The sequence below is a fragment of the Nuphar pumila genome, chromosome 14, assembly GCF_984573655.1.
Source record: "Nuphar pumila chromosome 14, dmNupPumi1.hap1.1, whole genome shotgun sequence".
Lineage (NCBI taxonomy): Eukaryota > Viridiplantae > Streptophyta > Magnoliopsida > Nymphaeales > Nymphaeaceae > Nuphar > Nuphar pumila.
In genome coordinates this window covers 23,357,786-23,377,996 of record NC_143262.1, presented here as the reverse complement: position 1 = coordinate 23,377,996, position 20,211 = coordinate 23,357,786, and the positions used below count along the sequence as shown (strand labels likewise).

At 38.8% G+C, this 20,211-nt stretch overlaps 1 protein-coding gene across 2 annotated transcripts in view; it reads left to right on the top strand.

Moving 5' to 3' along the window:
- The first annotated feature begins 581 nt into the window (after window positions 1-581).
- The window catches only part of LOC149816628 (uncharacterized), a 110,008-nt gene continuing 90,378 nt past the window's right edge, over window positions 582-20,211 (top strand). Inside the window, exon 1 of one of the 2 annotated variants that reach the window (XM_089986792.1) lies at window positions 582-736. The gene's annotated coding sequence lies outside the window, so the exon portion shown is untranslated. The remainder of the gene's footprint in view (window positions 737-20,211) is intronic. The other variant, XM_089986790.1, reaches the window with a different exon arrangement.

Genomic DNA, 20,211 nt, shown 5'->3' with positions numbered 1-20,211 from the left:
GGTGGGATCCTAGACTCAGGACGGCGGTAAAGGGTGATCCAACGATAACAGACGACGACAAAGAGTGCTCCGATGGTAGCAGACGACGACAAAGGGTGTTTCGACGGCAACAAACGGCAGTAAAGTGTGCTTCGTCAAAAGGAGCTCTTGTTGCAGCAGATGGTGCGTTGTCAAAGGGTAATCTGCTGACAGCATATGAGTTTACTGCTTAGGGCGAAAACTGAACTCCTTTTTCTGGATGAAGGATATTTTCATCTTTTTCTCAAATCATCGTTTCATGACGAGAATGACGGGAAAATGATACTTAAGTCTTTGCAACTGCACCGGTCTTCGATGCTAAGTGATGCCGACACACACGAGGGTACAAGCCCCACGTGCTTATATAAGTAGCGCTCATTCAAACCCCAAACATGCACTCTAGAAAACCGTGTCTTTGAGGGAGAACCCACGACACCCCCGCAACATCCAGCTGACGCTATCTATTTTCAGACCCGAATCTGGTTCTGTTTATAGGAGGTTCGGTGGGACCCACCCGGACCCAGTACCAGCACCTAAAAGATCGACACGCTCCCGACCCCTACTCGTTGACATGATAGCGGCGGACTCGCAGCCGCATGCAGGTACGAGTCAAGGTCAGGGTGGCAGAGAAAGGCTGAGGCAGGCTAGCGGTTAGAACCCAAACCCTCTCTCTCTCTCTCTCTCTGGTTCCAAGTGGAGGATTCAAACTGCTCTCCAGGTAAACCCTTCTTCTTCTTGTCTTTTGATTGATGTTGGGTTTCTTGGTTCTTGGTCTCCTGCCCAATATGCTCAAATGCATATATTCTTTAACCATTCCCCTTTTCCTTTTTCCCTTTCCCCTTCTTCTCTTCTTAGTATTGGGTGCGTGTATGTGTGTGTGTGTGACTTTGATGAGGTTCCGTTCAACATTTCCTTGAATAAAGCAAATTCACTGTATGCCTCCCCTTCCAATTTGTCTGACCAATTGAAAGAATTAATGGCTAAGGATCTAGCTGAAAGTTGGATCTGCCGTTTAAGTTTGGTGATGATGGCATGATCCGCATCCGCGACTCGCGTTTCGACGTCGGTCTGGATGTTGATTCGTGAAGGGCAGGTTGGGGGTAGGGATCGATCTTATCCCCTCGAATGGATACGGTATGCACCGTTTTGTTTGGTTGTTTTTTAGGGCTTGGGCAGCTACAGCTAAAATGGTTTGGATTTCCGTCGTTTAATTTCATCGGAAATGAAATCTATCAGATAAAGATGAAGCCTTTCTTTTTCCTAAAATGAATGTCATATTTTTACGTTTTAAGATGGAAGAAATAGGAGGATGTCTATCTTTCCGTTTCCCCCTCTCTTATAAGCTCTAACTTGCAGCTAGTGTTTGCTATTAGAACAAACAGTTCTGCCATCTGACCACTTGTGAAGCTTTTCGATTGGAACTTCAATCGCTGCTGTCTTTGCCATTCTAATTTTATCACTATGAGGAGGTGCCTTACTATCATATCTCATCCAATCCTTCATACTTACCAACCTCACCTACCGAAGATGCTTTGATGCAATTTACTAGTGAACTAAATGAAATTACCTACTCACAATTTGAACCAGAATCGAAAGACTACGTGATGCGTTCTGGCTCATTTAAGTAGTGAACGAACACTGTAAGGGCTATGAGCTTTATGATCATTTTTCCCTCCATGAATGATAAGTAGAAATCTTTCTACCATTGTATCGATGGTGACGTCTACACTTAGGGACCTGTTCTTTTTTCCACCATCATATTAGAATTGTCAATTCCTTCAATTGGCATTTTTGATCAAAACAAATATCTAATAACAGCGTCAATTTTTTGTCTAAATCAGTGTTGTGAAAAGTGTTGAGGCGTAGCGAGGCGCTCCACCAAAAACCGAGGCCAGGCGTAAAGCGTAAGCCTCAAAAAAAAATTTGAAAACATAAAAAATATCTAAAAATACAAATAAATAAAGAAATGCTTTATTGATTAAATAACAATCAATAAAAAATAGAAAATCTCAAATAAGTACTAAAAAATATGAGATTAACATATAAAAGTAACTAAAAAACTGATTACATAACTCAAAAATATATGAGATTAACAAAAAAATGTTAAAATATACTAATAAACTGATTACATAACTGAAATAACTGGAAAATATATGAGATTAACCTACAAAAGTTAAAATCTATGAGATTATTCTAAAAAATATACGATTAACATATAAAAGTAACTAAAAAACTGACTACATAACTGAAAAATATATGAGATTAACCAATAAAAGTTAAAATATATTAAGAAACTGATGAGTTGTGGAGCCCGATTCATAGTTTTTTCCCTTACAGAAGGGGGGGTCCGGGGGTTCCCCCCGGCGCGGTCAGCGGGCGGGGGTCCAGGGGGGGCCGCCCCTGGCGGGGGGTTATAGGGGGGCAACGCCCTTCCTAAGATTTTTTTTTTAAAAATTCAGCAGCCCATTTCAAATGGGAAAATTTAAAAAAAAATAAATAAATCCAAAAATGGACCAAAATGCATGTGCTCAACCAGGTTTTTACGTAGGTCGACCCAATTTATCCATCTTATGATCCGATCGTTGTATGGTCTATGCTTGGCAATAGCAGTGTAACTATATACTTGTTGATATTTGTTAGTTAACTATATACGTTTGAGATGCTTCAAACTAGAGCATTTTATAAAATATAGGATAATTGTGCATATATATATATATATATATATATATATATATATAGGAAACTACTGTCAAATAGAGTTCTTGAGCACATGCATTTAAACTTAAATGATAAGGCAGACATTGTCTGAATGACAATATATCATGGCATAAGTTCAACAAATGTTCTCTGCTGGTTGTAATAAAGAACTCGTGAAAAAATATGCAGTTTGCAGTGAGGCGCGTACGCCTCATCTTGAGGCGCGCCTCATCTTGAGGCGTGCGCCTCAAGGCGTATGAGGCGTGCGCCTCAAGGCTTTTGCGCCTTATGCCTGCGCCTCAAGGCACAAAGCCCCTCGCCTTGAGGCGAGGCGCGCTTTTTGCGCCTTGAGGCGCGCTTTTAATAACACTGGTAGTGGGTCTATTAGTAGTAGCTTTTATAGAAAATTGGAAGAAAGCCTGGCACCTGGAGGCACCCTTTTCAGAAACTACAAGTTAGGAATACCATATGGTCCATGGCTAAAGGTAATACTACCCAGCTCCCGATGGCTTCACCTTTGAGCTTTTTAAATGGGTATGAGCCTGTTGAGGAGATGATCTGATGGAATTCATGAGGGAATTCCACAATAAAGGAGTCCTACTAAAGGTTTTCATTACAATCTCTTTGATCATCATCCCTAAAACATTGAATGCATAATTTTCTAGATTTAGATCAATATCATTGTTGGAAAGCTATTTTAATTAGTAGGTGAGACCCTAGCTGTGAGGCTTGTGTTGATGATCGAGGAGTACATCTCATCCTTCTAGTGCATTTCCACAAAAGGTTGGAAAATTCAAGAATGTGCAATAATCACAAACTAAACAATACATACAATTAGTTACTCTAAAATGCCAGCAGTCCTCTTGAAAGTTGAAGATAGTGTTCCATTTGGTAGAACCATGATTTGTGCCAAGGATGTCTACTATCTCCAATGTTATTCAATATTTTCGTCCAGACTCTTGCTCTTATCATGAAGAAAGGTGTTCAGGAAGGGTTCAGTTTAGGTATTCCACTCAATAATAACGACTCTATCTCCTTGCCATAGTTTGCAGATGACATTATGGTGTTTAAAACAGCAACTATTCTCCAAATAGCTTGCACTTGGCTGATATTAAGGGCTTTGGAATGTAAGTGAATGTAAAAAAAAATGCAAGCTAATTCTAAGCAAACATCAAACTTGCAGCTAAAATTATATTTGGCTGCAAAGAAGGTGCCCTCCCATTGAAATACCTTGATTTGTTGATGCTAAACTTGGGTGGCATGAACTGTTTTGAAGGGAAGTGGAAAATCGGGGCAAAAAGGATCCAACCTCCTATGTCACATGGGTGCGGGTACGGGTGCGACACAGGTGCAGAGCAATTTCAAAAATTTTGGACACAGGGACACAACTATATATATATATATATATATATTTAAATATATATATATATATATATATATATATAACAATAATAAGATTGTAAATTTTAAAGCAATAAGTTGATCAGTCAAAGTTGACAATATATATAACAATAATAACAATATATATATATATATATATATATATATATATATATATATATATATATATATATATAACAATCATAAATGGACAAAAATAGACTCAGTCAAAGTTGACCGAGTCCAAAATTAATTTTAATAAATGGACAAAAATAGACTTGGTCAAAGTTGACCAAGTCCAAAATGTGGATGGACTCAGCCCCGGTGCGTTGACCGAGTCTGACACTTCGTTGACCATGCCTGACCCGTGTCTGAAGCCGCACCTGTGTCTGCACCCATGTCGGGGCGTGTCGACGCGGGCCTTTTAGCCGAGTCCGTGTGACTTAGTTTATCTTTCATGGGGAGATTCATCCTTGTCAAATTTGTGATCTCAGCCATTCCTTTGTATGTATCAAAGGAAGATTAATGTATCTATTGAGGGACTTCCTGCGGAGGGGATCAAGGAACACAAAGGGGCCATGCTTGATGAGTTGAAATATAGTCACATTGCAACAGGTTTAGAGGATTGGGGAAGAGATTGGTGCTGCATAACAAAGCTTTGCTTGGTAAAGGGTGGTGAACTCTATGTTTAGAGCATAGGTAGTGGGCTAGGACACTTTGAGGCAAGCACAACATGAGTAATGTACCTTGGTAATTGACCATTACAAAGAATGTTGAGATTATTAATATGGAAAGACTAGCTGTTAGTTTTTCAAGGTTTCATGTCAAGCTGGGTAAGGGGGAATAAATTAAATTCTGGCACCATAGATGGTGTTGACTTTGTGTTAGATTTTATGAAATCCAAAGTTTCATCATGCGAGAAGAATGAAGGAACAAAGAGAGAGAAGCTGTTGAGAAACCCACGATTCCCAATGCAAGAATCGGCTATCATTATTCTCATTATATGTTTTCTCTAATACAAAGTTTAGGGTACTAAAATACTCTTTTACAACATAGAATAATTACATATATGCCATTAATGAAATCTGGACCTTGACCCGATTTGGACTCACATACACATATACATGTCTTTTCACCCTCCCTCAAGTTGTGCGTAGTTTTGAACCATGCACAACTTGCCTTTTAACATCCAAAACCTGGCTTTGGTCAATCCCTTGGTGAATATATCAGCCACTTGATCAGTAGTTCGTACAAATTCAGGCTCAATTTCCTTATCTTCTACCTTTTGTTCCACAAAATGTTGATCTATTTCGATGTGTTTGGCACGACTGTGATAAATGAGATTGAAGGACATATTGATGGCACTTTGATTATCACATAAGAGAAGGGATCGTGAGATCGATTCCCCCACCTCTGTCAGTAAGTGCCTAATCCATGTAGCTTCAGCAGTGGTGGCTGCCATTGACCTATATTTGGCCTTTGTACTTGATCTAACAATTGCCTTTTGTTTCTTACTACTCCAGGATACCATATCCATCCCAACAAAAACACAATAGCCTGATACCAATCTGCGTTCATCTGGATCTCCCGCCCAGTCTGCATCAGTGTAAACAATAAGTTCATGCGCATTATGCCCATTTATCCTTTTTCTGTACAAAAGACCATCCTCAACAATTTCCTTGAAGTAAGAAGTACCTAAGTATTCGTTTAACTGCTTCCATATGCCTCACACGCGGCTCATGCATGAACTGAGATACCTGATTTACTGAGTAAACAATATCAGGTTGAGTGAAAGTGAGATATTGCAACATCCTGACTATACTGCGATATTTCGTAGGATCCTCATATAGATCTCCATCTTGGGAACTGAGTTTCTGATGGACACTAGGGGTTCCCAAGTGTTTGCACTCTTTCATACCTGCCTTGTTGAGAATGCCGATAGTGTACTTATGTTGGGTGAGAGTCATTCCTTCAGAGGTACTGTCAACTTCGACTCCAAGGAAGTATCGTTGTTTCTCAAGATCCTTCATTTTGAATCTCTGATTCAAGAGCTGCTTGACCTTCTCAATGTGAACTTTGGAGTTACATGTGATGATAATATCATCTACATATATCAATAACAGAGTAACTATATCTTGGTTCTTGAATATAAACAAAGAGTGGTAAAAAAGAGATCGGTTAAAGCCATATTTTTGCATTTAAAGAGAGAAACTATCAAACCAAGAACGGGATGCCTGCTTCAACCTGTATATCACCCTTTTTAATTTGCACACATATTTTGTAGGATTTTCTTCTGCGTATCCAGTGGGCTGCTCTACATACACTTCCTCATTCAGATCTTTATGTAGAAAAACATTTTTGACATCAAGTTGACTAATTGTCCACTGATGTTCAATAGCTAAGGATAATATGACTTTGATTGTTCCCATTTTTACAACTGGACTAAAAGTCTCATCATAATCCTGTCCTTGCTCTTGTGTAAATCCTTTTGCAACAAGTCTCGCCTTGTATCGTTCAATAGTGCTATCTTGATTGTACTTTATTTTGTACGCCCACTTTGACCCAACAACATTTCTATCAGGTGGTCTGAGAACAACATCCCAAGTACCACATTTATGAAGGGCCTCCATTTCTTCATTCATCGCTTTAACCCATCTTCTAGAATTTGCTGCCTGAGTGAATGTTGTGGGCTCATCTTTCATGCCCAAAGCAGGTAGAAAAAGTTGAAAATTCAGTGAAAAATTTTCATAACTGACCCATCTTTCGATTGGATGACGAGAGCGAGTGGATCTTCTAACATCAAAAGTAGGAGCAGAAGTAGAGGGTGTATCCATCTCCTAATTAAAAATGGAGGGCGCCTCTCTTCCTCGTCGAGTATAAAGAAGACCTTTATACCTTTCTGGTTCCAAGGGTGGTTCTGTGCTCTCTTGTGCAATAAACCTATCAGCAGGCATAGTTCCCCTATCCCTTTGATCACAATCTGAAGAACAAATATCATTATTACTAGAAAAAAGCTCGGAATTCAACCAAGGATGATAGACCTCAACTTTGGAATTTGATTCAGAAGAAGTGATAGGTTGGTGATCAAAATTCAGTTCATCGAAGATAACATTTCTTGATATTTTGATGCGCTTGCTCATGGGATCATAGCACCTGTATTCTTTATAGTTATCCACATATCTCATAAACCTCCACTTTAAAGTCTTGTCCTGAAACTTATGTCTCATTGAACTGTCAATATAAACGTAACATAGACAATCAAACACGCACAAATCATGGTAGTTGGGATGGACTCCAAACAGGGAAAAGTAAGGAGATTTGTTCTCCAAAGTATTGCCCTATTGTTTTCCTTCAGCGAACGCCTCTCTCGTGCAAAGATCTTTGACAAGAACATAAAATAGAGTAAATTCAACTGAAACATTGATATCATCAACAAGCTTAGAAACAAAAACAATGTCTTTCTTGATGTTAGGAGCTTAAAGGACTTTTGACAGACTGAGAGAGGACTTTGACATAAGGATAACAAAGTTTCCAATATGAGAGATAAAATGGTGAGATCCATCTCCAGTGACTATGCTATTTCTACCAATGTAAGGAACATGATTTAGGAGCTTATCAACACCACCAGTAACATGAGTCGCTGCCCCGGAGTCAACATACCAAGTACCTTGTTCATTTTGTTTCAGATTTAATCCTGCCAAAGCTAACAACAACTCTTTTACTTCTCCACTGGCCTTTGAACTATCTGTTTCTCTCTTTGCTTCTATTTGTGTTGATTTTCTTTTATTTTGAGGATTAAACCAACAATTAGCCTTGATGTGCCTTTTTTTATTACAAAGGAAACAAGTGGGAATTGGACTCTGTCGCTGAGAGTTGGGAGGTATGTTGGGCGTAGGCAATAGTCCACAACCTCCTTGCCCATTTATTCCTTGTCCTCCCCTTCCCCGGACATTATAACTTCCTCGTTCTCATCTATAAGCTATTCTTGTGTCAAGAACATCTTGTGTGCCTGTATGCATTTATGATTATTCAGAGAACCCTTTTAAGGTCATCTCATATTGTAATAGTTTTGCACGTAGATCTTCAAATTTGAGTAGATCAGATAAACACAATAAAGAAGTAACAATCATGTGGTAGTCAGGTTCCAATCCACTCAGAGTTTGTTGTACCATATCTTTATCACTCACTGCACACCCCACAACTACTAGTTGATCTGTAATGATCTTCATTTTGTTCAAGTATTCCATGATATTCATGAAATCCTTTCTCAACATCTGAAATTCTCTTTTAAGAAACACTATCCTGGCCTGAGAAACCTGTGAATATGTTTGAACTAATCTGTCCCAAAGTTACATAGCCGAAGAGTCATATGGAATTGTCACAAGCACCTCTTGTGACAATGTAGAGGTGATATAATCAACTAATGCCTGGTCCCTTTTCATCCAAGTTACAAATTCTGGGTTTCTGACATATACTGTGGTAGATGCTCTTTTACTGTCCCTTTCTTCTCGTGATATAAACTCTGGAGGGATTGTATTAGATCCATCCAGATGTCCAGAAAGATCTTGCCTCCTAATGAAAGGAATGATCTGCCTCTTACAAGTGAGGAAATTAGAATTGTTCAACTTTTAAGACACGAGTTGACTAAGAAAGCTAGAAGAAAGACAGACTGACCGGGAAGAAAATGAGTTCATATTTCAAAATAAGAGAATATGTCTAAAGAAATCAGTATATCAAAAGGCAACCTTCAATCTCAAAGAAAATCCTACAACCTCTTCCTTTTTTTTTTATTAGTCATGGAGAGAACTAAATAGAAACTGAAATTTAGTTTCTTTTGTAAAGAGACTATATCAGGCTATGTGAAGGACAATGGCCGAAATCACAAATCTGGTATTGATTAAGATCAGATGTTGAGTTCTGATCAGATTTGATTATTGATCGGATTCAGTGAACGCTAAGAAAGAAAATACAAATATGAAACAGAAATCAAAGAAAAAGGCCCAGATCTGATACTTATTCAGATCAGATATCAAGTTTTGATCAGGCCTGATTATTATTCAGATTTGATCAAACTAGCTGGTCTGAATAAGCATTGATTCAGATCTGTTAGTTGATTGCGATGTGAAATTAAAGGAATATAATGCAGTCAAATCTGCTCAAGAGAGAAAAGAATGAAATTGAGGGGATACGATCAGATCTGATCAAGAAGAGATCGACGAGGTTAAGAAATAATAAAAACACGATCAGATCTGATTTTGATCAGATCTGATCAAGAAAAGGACGCAGAATGAGATTGAGAATCGATTGGATGTATAGATAAATGAATAGAAAGGAAGAATCAATTTTCTGACTTGGAGACTAAAAGATTTCTCTAGACATACCTTTTGGAAGCAATCCCAGATCTAGCTCTAGCGTGACTCTGATACCATGTTAGATTTTATGAAATCCAAAGTTTCATCATGCGAGAAGAATGAAGGAACAGAGAGAGAGGAGCTGCTGAGAAACCCACGATTCCCAATGCAAGAATCGACTATCACTATTCTCATTATATGTTTTCTCTAATACAAAGTTTAGGGTACTAAAATACCCTTTTATAACATAGAATAATTACAGATATGCCATTAATGAAATGCGTCATCTTGTATAATATATGGACACGGGTCTGGACCTTGACTCTGACCCAATTTGGACTCAGATACACATATACATGTCTTTTCACCTGGTTGCTACTTGTCACCTCTTAATAAATTTATCTCTTCAAAGAAAAAAAAAGAATGAAGGGAGAGAAGAAAGGGAGGGGTGTGTGCATCAGCTTGGTACAGTTCTAGAATGAAATGCCTAGGAGGGTGAGGCAAATTTGATTGCTGTAGAAATAGTGATGGAGTCTTTTCTTAATTCATATGAAACACTATTTAGTTAGCGACACTCCTAAAACTACAAATATAACTAACCATCTCCATGAAACATGGTTGAAGTGGCGCATTATGGATGTGACCTGAAGACTAAATGAAAATCCAACACTCCACTAGTTTAAAGGTAGTAAATGAAGGCATTGAGGTTTAGTCCTTTAGGAGTCCGTCCCAACCAAGTGGAGTTTTAGACTCTCTCTCTCTCTCTGTCGGAGAGAGAGAGAGAGAGAGAGAGAGAGAGAGAGAGAGAGAGAGAGAGAGAGAGAGAGAGAGATGAGTTTTCAACTTTTTCGGTGTTTCTTTCACAATTCCAACCCCATAGATGTGTTTGGCATGGTCGATTTACTAGGAATCAACGACCAAACCATGTGTTTTCGATAAAGAAAACAATATTTAGAGCCCCGAAAACTTATAAAGATTTTGGATCGTTGATTTTTCGAGCCTTATAAAAACCCAACCATGCATCAGAATTAAACGCTCCAAGAGCTGATCCGTACAAAATTGAGTACGTAGATCACATTTGTACAGTTAGAATTTAAAAATAAAATGAAAAAGCTCAAAAAACCCATTTAGCATGTTTCCCTCTCTCTCTCTCTATATATATATATATACATATATAGGCTACCCTCAAGTGTACCATACCCTCTAGTAAAAACATCCCATTCTATCACATTTTCTTGATCTTTTGTGGATCAAACTCTATGGATATAAGCCTTTACATTGTTACCCGACCTAGTAACGACCAAAACATCTTCACCCTTAGTAGTCATGCCAAGACGGGTCTCCTCGTGGCATATCTCGGCAAGAGCATCTTCAAGCGGCATAGCCGAAGTCCTATGAATGAGAGATGACTTAATTTGTTCAAATTCAGGTCTTAGGCCACGAAGAAATTGAAAAAAGTGTTCTCTCTCAACTTGCTCTCCTCTAAGTTTAATATTTTCAGTGGCCACCAATTTTGGCTCAAAAAATGCTAATTCGTTTCAAAGAGGAGACAAATTACTAAAATAATCTCGAACATTCATGTCCTTTTGTTTAGTGGTTCTAATCTTATCTTGTAAAAAATATTATCTAACAAGGTCTTTTTGGGTATACATACCTTTAAGAAAGGATCATGCCTCATTGACTTTTCTAAACTTAGCAATGTTGACACATTGTTCATAAACTATGCTAAAATCTTAGCATGGTTGCTTTCCCAATCTTCTAACTTTAGTTGATGCTCATGGATAACCTTTGTTGAAGACAACTAGGGTTTTACGCAAATCAGAGAGAGAGAGAGAGAGAGAGAGAGAGAGAGAGAGAGAGAATCGTTAATTTCCATTAGGTCTAATCTCACTTAAATAGAGAGATTAGACAAAAATAAACATGTACAAAAATACCCTTAGCTATAATGAGGAAATACGATATACCCAAGCTATTAAATAATTACGAGACTACCCCGTACAGTTTCTCAACACTCCCCCTCAAGCCGGAGCATATATATCAATGATGTTCAACTTGTCACAACACTTTGAAAAACTTGAACTGGCTAGGGGTTTTGTGAAAACATCAACAATTTGGTTTTCTGAAGATACGTGCTTGGTACAGATGTTCCCAGTTTGTACCAAGTCACGTACATAGTGACAATCCACTTCAATGTGCTTTGTCCTCTCATGAAACACTGGGTTATTAGCAATATAAGTAGTAGCTCTATATCACAGATCATCTCCATAGGTAATGAGACTTTTACATGGAGATCAATCAACACAGATTTAACCCACTATCATCTCAGCAGCAGTCTGAGCCATAGCCCGATACTCTGACTCAGCACTCGACCTAGCAACAACAACTTGTTTCTTACTTCTCCAAGTAACCAGATTCCCTCCAACAAACACACAAAATCCTGTTGTTGATTTTCTGTCAACAACCGACCCTGCATAATCAGCATCAGAGTAGGCAATAACATCTAGAGAGGGATTTTGTCTAAACCATAGTCCTTTGCCAGGGGATAACTTTAGATATTTAAGGATCATCATTGCAGCCTCCCAGTGAGCCTTTGTAGGTTTGTCCATAAACTGACTTATCTTGCTCACGGCTAAAGGTATATCCGGTCTAGTTACAATCACATATAATAGCTTGCCAACTAAGGAACGATAACTGCTATTTTCCACATACTTTGATTTTTCATCAAACAGGTGAGCCTTAGGATCCATAGGAATCCTTGCAGGTTTGGTACCTAACATCCCTGTCTCCTTTAGCAAGTCCAATACATATTTATGTTGTGACATAACCAATCATTCTTTACTCCTTGCAACCTCTATGCCCAAAAAATATCTGAGTTGTCCCAGATCCTTAGTTACAAAGTGTTTCTGCAAGTGGGACTTGGTTTCAGAGATGTTTTTTTCACTGCTACCTGTGATTATAATATCTATGAGATTCTCTGTGGGCTCAACCTTCACTGCAAGAACTAAGAAAAGAGAGAGAGAGAAGAGGGAGATTCACAATGGCTGGGGGCGGCGCACGTTAACCCAACCTCCCAGCCCTAAACATTATAAATAGGGAAAAATACAAATGCTGGAAAAATTACAGACATGCCATTAATGAAATGGCATTGAGCATGTGTTAAAAGATAAAACATAATGTGCGTATGGATCTGGATCCAGATCCATACGCATACCATATTTTAACACCCTCCCTCAAGTTGTACGTGGTCTTGGAGCATGTACAACTTGCTCTTCAAATACCAAAATTGCTGTCCTGTTAACCCCTTGGTAAACAAGTCTGCTACTTGATCTTCTGTTCGAACATGACGTAGTTCTATCTCGTTTATCTCGACTTTCTGCCGTATAAAATGTTGATCAATCTCAATGTGCTTCGTTCTGCTATGCTGAATAGGATTACATGCAATGTTTATTGCGCTTTGATTGTCACATAGAAGAAATGATCGAATAATTGTCTCTCCAAGATCACTCAATAAGTGTCTAATCCATGTAGCGTCTGCCGTGCCTGCAGCCATCGACCTGTATTCAACCTTTGTACTTGACCGTGCCACTGCCTTTTGTTTTCTACTACTCCAGGACACTAAATTGTGTCCAATATATACACAATATCCAGAGACAGATCGTCTTTCATCTGGATCCCCTGCCCAATCTGCGTCTGTATAAGTGATGAGTTCATGCCCTCTATGCAGGTTATCGTTTTTGCGATAAACAAGTCCATCTCCTATAGTTCCTTTTAAATATCGTAAAATGCGCTTCACAGCTTCCATATGACCTTCCGTTGGAGCATGCATAAACTGGGATACCTGATTGACAACATAAACTATATCAGGTCTGGTAAAAGTCAAGTACTGCAGCATCCCCACAAGGCTTCTATACGTTGTTGGGTTGACACAGAGATGGCCATCTTCAGAGCTCAGCCTTTGATGTAATACACTCAGAGTGTTGACTGGTTTGCAATGCGTCATCCCGACTCTTTCTAGAAGATCAAAAGTGTATTTTTGTTGCATGAGTGTCAATGTGTCTTGTTGCCTGTCAACTTCCACACCAAGGAAGTACCTCAACTCCCCTAAATCTTTCATCTTGAAAGTTTTCATTAAAAACTGTTTCACGTCTTGTACATGATTATCTGAGCTCCCAGTGATCACAATGTCATCAACATATATAAGAAGAAGTATAACAATGCTTGTCTTTTGATAAATAAAGAGCGAGTGGTCCAGAGAGCATCTTCTAAAACCATAACTTTGAATTTGCATAGAGAAACTTTCAAACCAAGAACGGGACGCCTGTTTCAACCCATACAGAGATTTCCTTAGCTTGCACACCCAGGCAGTAGGATCCTTTTCGACATAACCAGGAGGTTGCCTCATATACACTTCTTCCTTTAAAGTTCCATGCAAGAATGCATTTTTAACATCCATCTGGCTAAGTCTCCATCCTCGGTCGACTGCTAGGGATATGATGACACAAATTGTACCCATTTTGACTATTGGACTAAAAGTTTCATCGTAATCTTCACCATATTGTTGTATGAATCCCCGAGCAACAAGTCGTGCTTTATATCTGTCGATACTTCCTTCAGGCTTATACTTTGTTTTATAAACCCATTTTGAGCCAACTACATTCTTTCCTTCTGGCCGAGGTACTATTTACCAAGTCTGGCACTCATGAAGTGCTTCTATTTCTTCATTCATAGCTTCAGTCCAATGACGAGATTGAACAACTTGATTAAAGCAAGTGGGTTCATCCTGTTTTGTGAGCTGAGACATAAACAACTGGAAATCAAGAGAAAAGGTCTCATAACTCACCCATCGTTGAATAGGATGCCTAATGCGTGACGACCTTTGAGCCAGATCATTAGCGATGCTTTTCACATTCCTCTGCTTTATATTTTTGTCCCGTCTAGTGTATATCTGTCCAGAGAAGCGTTCTATTGGGGTTGGTTCAACACGCATCTGTGAGTCATCCAACCCCCGGCTCAAGCCAAAGGAAATACAATTCGCCTGACAAGTTTCTTCTATATTAGCAAAAAGATCTGCGCTCATCCATGGATCATATACCTCTACTTCTCGAGATAGCAACGCTTCAGAGTCATTTACCTGAAAATTTTGTTCATCAAAAACAACATTCCTAGAGGTCCTAATACGTTTTGTAGTAGGATCATAGCATTGATAGCCTTTGTATTCATCCGCATACCCAACGAATCTGCACTTAACGACCTTGTCCTGAAACTTATTTCGCAGAGATGAATCAATATGTACATAACATACACAACCAAAAAAGTATAATATGGAGAGTGCTGATCAAGAAGTGCCATAGGAAGACGATTTATAACATGAACAGATGTATGAAAAACTTCTGTCCAGAGACTAACGGGCACATTGCTATCATGTAACATGCTCATCGCACTCTCGACAATATGCCTCTGTTTCCTTTCCGCAACCCCATTTTGTTGAGGTGTATGAGGGCAAGAAACCTGACGACTTATTCCTTTATCCCGAAGAAAGGCAATAAACTCGTTTGATGAATACTCGCCCCCACCATCACATTGTAAGTGCACAATATCACAGGAAAACTTTGTTTTGACCATCGAATGGAATTCCCGAAATACTTGAAAAACTTCATGCTTATGTTTCAAGAAATATATCCAAGTATAACGGGAATAAGAATCAATAAAGATAACATAGTAACGACTACCGGAAAGAGAAGGAATAGGTGCGGGTCCCCAAACATCGGAACAAATAATCTCAAATGGCTTTGAAGCCCTTTTATTAATAATATGAAACAGAAGAACATGACTTTTGCAAAGTTCGCATGAGGAACATTTATTATTATCTAAAAATGAACATAAACTAGACTCTGGAAGAAGACCATCAGATACAAGATTTTCAACGAAGCCCCGACTACAATGACCCAAACGACTGTGCCAAATGTCTGGCTTATTACAATAAGATGAATTAAAAACTCCCAACGAAGGGAAAAGCAAAGACTCTGAAGGTGAAGACATTGAAGAATGCTTGGACGACTTCAACTGGAGGACTGGGGCTGAAGGTGAAGACATTGAGGGAATCTCCTTGAAGACGTACATGTTTCCTTGTCGCTCCCCCTTAGCGAACGTCTTCTTCGTTCGTAGATCCTTAACATAAACAGAAGATGAAGTAAATTCGACGGAAGAATTCATATCGTCAACAAGTTTAGCTATAGAAACAATGTTCTTTTTAATATTAGGAGCAAGGAGAACATTAGACAAGTGAAGTGAGGACTCTGACATAGGGATATGTGCACTGCCAGTATGACTAATGGAGTGACAAGTTCCATCTCCCATAACTATACTACCTTTTTCAGAATAAGGCAATAAGTGAGATAACATACCGACATTACCCGTAACATGAGTGGCAGCGCCAGAATCAACATACCACTCACCTTGTTCATTTTGCTTGATCATCATCTGTGACAGTGCTGATAACAAAAGTTGTTGCATATCTGTAGATGGCGCTTTCGTGTCCACAGTAGTAGCAGACTTATTTTCAATTTTGTTTACCTTTCCTCTATTTTGTAGATTAAACCAACAATCAACTTTCACATGTCCTCTTTTGTTACATAAGAAACAAGTGGGAACTCTCCTCTGATTCCCTCTATTAAAAACACCAGAAATATTAGGTGTAGGCAAGATACCACGACCTCCCTGCCCAAAACGTCCGCGGCCTCTGCCTCCTTGATGCCCTCCATTTCCTCGTCCAAAACCGACAGAAGTGTCCATGGCCAAAACTGAATGAGAACGAACTGATTCATTTCCTTCTGCTCTTTGTTTCATAATCATCTCATGCTGGAGAAGTTTCGCTTGAAGATCGTCAAAAGTAGGCAAGTGAGGAAGGCATGACAAAGCTGTGGTAAACATGTCAAAATCAGGGCCCAATCCATTGAGGAGTTGTTGAACTTTATCTTTATCTGAAATAGCACTTCCAATAACCGCCAATTGGTCAGTAATACTCTTCAAGCAGCCTATGTATTCCATGACTGGCATGGAGCCTTTCTTCAAACTTTGAAACTCATTTTTTAAATACATAACTCGAGCTTCTGATATATGAGAGTATGTCTGAGACAACTTACTCCACAGATCCGCCGCAGTGCAATCATCTGAAAGAGCAACCAACACTTCTTGAGACAGTGTTGACGTAATATAAGCAACCAAAGACTGATCTCGCTTCCTCCAGACTGTATACTCTGGATTCTTAAAAGAAATAGTAATTGTGTCACCCTTCTTATTGGTGGTTTCCTGCAAAATAAACCGTGGGGGTATAGGAACTAAACCATCCAGATGTTCATCGAGATCCTGACTCCGTATAAAAGGAAGTATTTGTCTCTTTCAGGTCAAAAAATTAGAGTGACTAAGTTTTTCTGTAACAAGCTGACTCAAGAAATTTGCAGAAGGACCGGAGGACAAGGTAGATGACGAAGAGTAATCCATATCAATGGGACAACGAATAAACAAACAAGACGAATGAAGAGAAAGAGAAGAAAATTGAAAATCACTTAATCAATCAATAGAACTTTAATAAGGAATGCACCCGTGATGTTAATAGACGTAAACCCTTTTTTTTTTTAGGGTCAAGAATATAGACTGTGATAACCTGCCTATAGGCGTTGCACAAAAATCATTAAACAGTAATAGAAAAGGGAACTTCTATAATCAAAGAGGAAATAAACTGTAATCAAAGAGGAAATAAATCAAAGAAATACTGAATAACTGCAGTAGATTTGATTGCAATCAAAAGGAGACTGCAATCAAAGAGGGGAAACTGCAGTTAAAGAGGGAAAACTGCAGTCGTTGATGTGAAAACTGCAAACGTAGGGGAAACTGCAGTTAAAGAGGGAAAACTGCAGTCGTTAATGTTGCTGCAGACGTTACCAGAAATCAGAAAAAAAACTGTATCAAAACAGTTTGCTGAAGTTACCAGAAATCAGAAAAAAAAAACTGTATCAAAAAAGTTTGCAGAAGTGCAGAAGTTACCGTGAAGAAGGAAGAATTGAAGGAGGAAATGTATCAAAACAGTTCCTTCAGAAGTTACAAGGACTCACTGAACAACTGACTGGTAGGGTTCCGCAACCGAGCTCTGATACCATATGAGATTCTCTGTGGGCTCAACCTTCACTGCAAGAACTAAGAAAAGAGAGAGAGAGAAGAGGGAGATTCACAATGGCTGGGGGTGGCGCACGTTAACCCAACCTCCCAACCCTAAACATTATAAATAGGGAAAAATACAAATGTTGGAAAAATTACAGACATGCCATTAATGAAATGGCATTGAGCATGTGTTAAAAGATAAAACATAACGATCCAGATCCATACGCATACCATATTTTAACAATATCATCAACATATACTACCATAACCACAATCCTTGTACCAGTCTTTTTAATAAAAAGAGAGTGATCTGAGGACTTGTAACCTTTAGAATAGTTTAGAAAGCTTTGAAATCATATAATTATCAGAGTTAAAATAGTACTTCAGCGGAAAATGATATTTTTTTAAAACCACAAGTCAATGGACCTTGAGCGCATTACAGCATAAACTTTCCTTTGTCAAATCACGCACAACTATTGAAATAAAATGGTTTTGAAATGCAGTTTCAATAATTGAGAATTTGTTCATGGGATTTTGCAACTCATTATATTTGTTGAAACCAAAAAGAAGTTTACTAAAACAGTTTTAGTAACTCAAGGTTTAATTAAACGAGAATTTTTGAAATACACCCCATACCAAATTTACCAACATGTCCTCAGGAGCGAAACGTTAGGGAAAAAGCTCTATCTTGATCTCATTGCACCATCGTGCCATCGCAGAGTGTATCACCAATACATCACCTGCCCATAAAATGGGTCAATTTCACTAAAAACTGGTAGGTGCACATAAAGGACGATATAAAACATAGTTAAGCAAAATAATTTAATATGTCAAGTAGACAGGCAATCATATAGCAATTTAATTTCAACAGATTCATGGAGTAACTATCATGAGCAAAATGCTAAAACTAATACAAGCATTTCACTGGCACAAGTAGGCTAATTATTATAAGCAAAGCACTGCATAAGCAATTTAACTAGCAAAATACGATGCAACATCAACCACACACACAATTTCATAAGTATTGAAACCCGTTGCATGCTATAGCTTTCATACGTGCATAACTCAACAAATTGTGTGATCAAATTTAAATTAGGTTTCGATATTAACTGGCCAAGTGGGTACGCACAAGGCACGACTCTAGAAACAGCCTAGACTGATCCGGGGGTTTATTATGCTATGTATTTTATGATAACCCGAATAGCTGACTCAGTCCGCACCTAAGGGGACGATCGGTGACCAAGAGAGAAATCCCAAAGCAGCATAAACAATGGATGCATCCCGAACATGGAGAGCTACCACCAAGGATAATTATGGTAGTCCCTTTCCCCTAACTCCGATGACTGGGGAAGCCGTGTCTTTTGCTCGTAATTGCCATTAATGGCTTGTCCATTGAAGTTTTTGTACCTTTCCGTCCTCTCTCTTGACAGGAGTCAGCGGTTCGAATGAGTACATCAGGGGTAGTTAACTGAAGACCCATTCTACATACTCTGGTCTTTCGACCCAACTCGAGTATCTTGCCGGTGAAGGCGGAAATCATCACTTATTTAGGTGATCTCAGCATTTTGTTATTTGCACTCATCAAGGTTGCCACAACCTACTTATCCAATCATCGCAACGTAAGAAGACGTACTTGTCAAAAAGTACGGACGTACTTGTCAAAAGTACGACTACGATAAAAGGGATATGGTTTCACCAAAGAAACCCCAAAAAATATTATCTGCATAAGAAGTAACACAACACAATTTGACAAGATAAGTCTTGAATTCATTTCAACAATATTTTGCATATTTCATGATACAAGGTCGTCTCGGATCTCTCGTCCGATCAACAAAGTACTTAACATGTCGTGCATGTCTAAAAGTACGCAACACTGAAAAAGTGAGGTGCGTAGGCTTCTCAAAAGGAACACCCAACACACAACTTCATAACGATCCAAAGAATATAGGAGTACTCATTTGACACGATTCATCCTTAAAAGCCACAATGCCCCATTAAGTCATTCACACAAGGCACAACACTATCAATCTTGCATCCAATATTTATCTTAATATCGACATGATTCGCACGACACGCGACACTAAGTTTAATAAATGAAGAATGGGTCCTTCAACAGAACCTCACTCGATCACAGGATCCTGCCCCCAATCGGGGTTATTCAAATTGAGCCGCAACTTGAATCGAGGTTATAAAACATTTCTCCCAAGTGTGGACTTGGGAGGGCCCAAATGTGACTTCTCAATCCTGCGAGACTTAAAACTTAACTTTGCAAAAGCTGTGCATTTTGAAGAGTACTGGGTTTGCAGAAGGAAATCCTCTTTAAAAGAACTATAGCGCACAAACGCAACTTCTAGTGTTTTGAAAACAACTGAAATCAGGTTAGGCACAAGACTACATTTATGTAAGTACATATTTACCATAAGTGTGAGCATATGCAGATTACAACATGACAACAAGCAACTCTCGACTTGCAATGTCGCACATCGAGCGAAAAGCACATAAGTAACACACGAGGTACCAAAACCATACCTTGACTACTTAGATAGGCAAACACATAAGGTCATAAGTAATACACGAGACACAAAGTCGTACCTCACTCAAAGGAAAC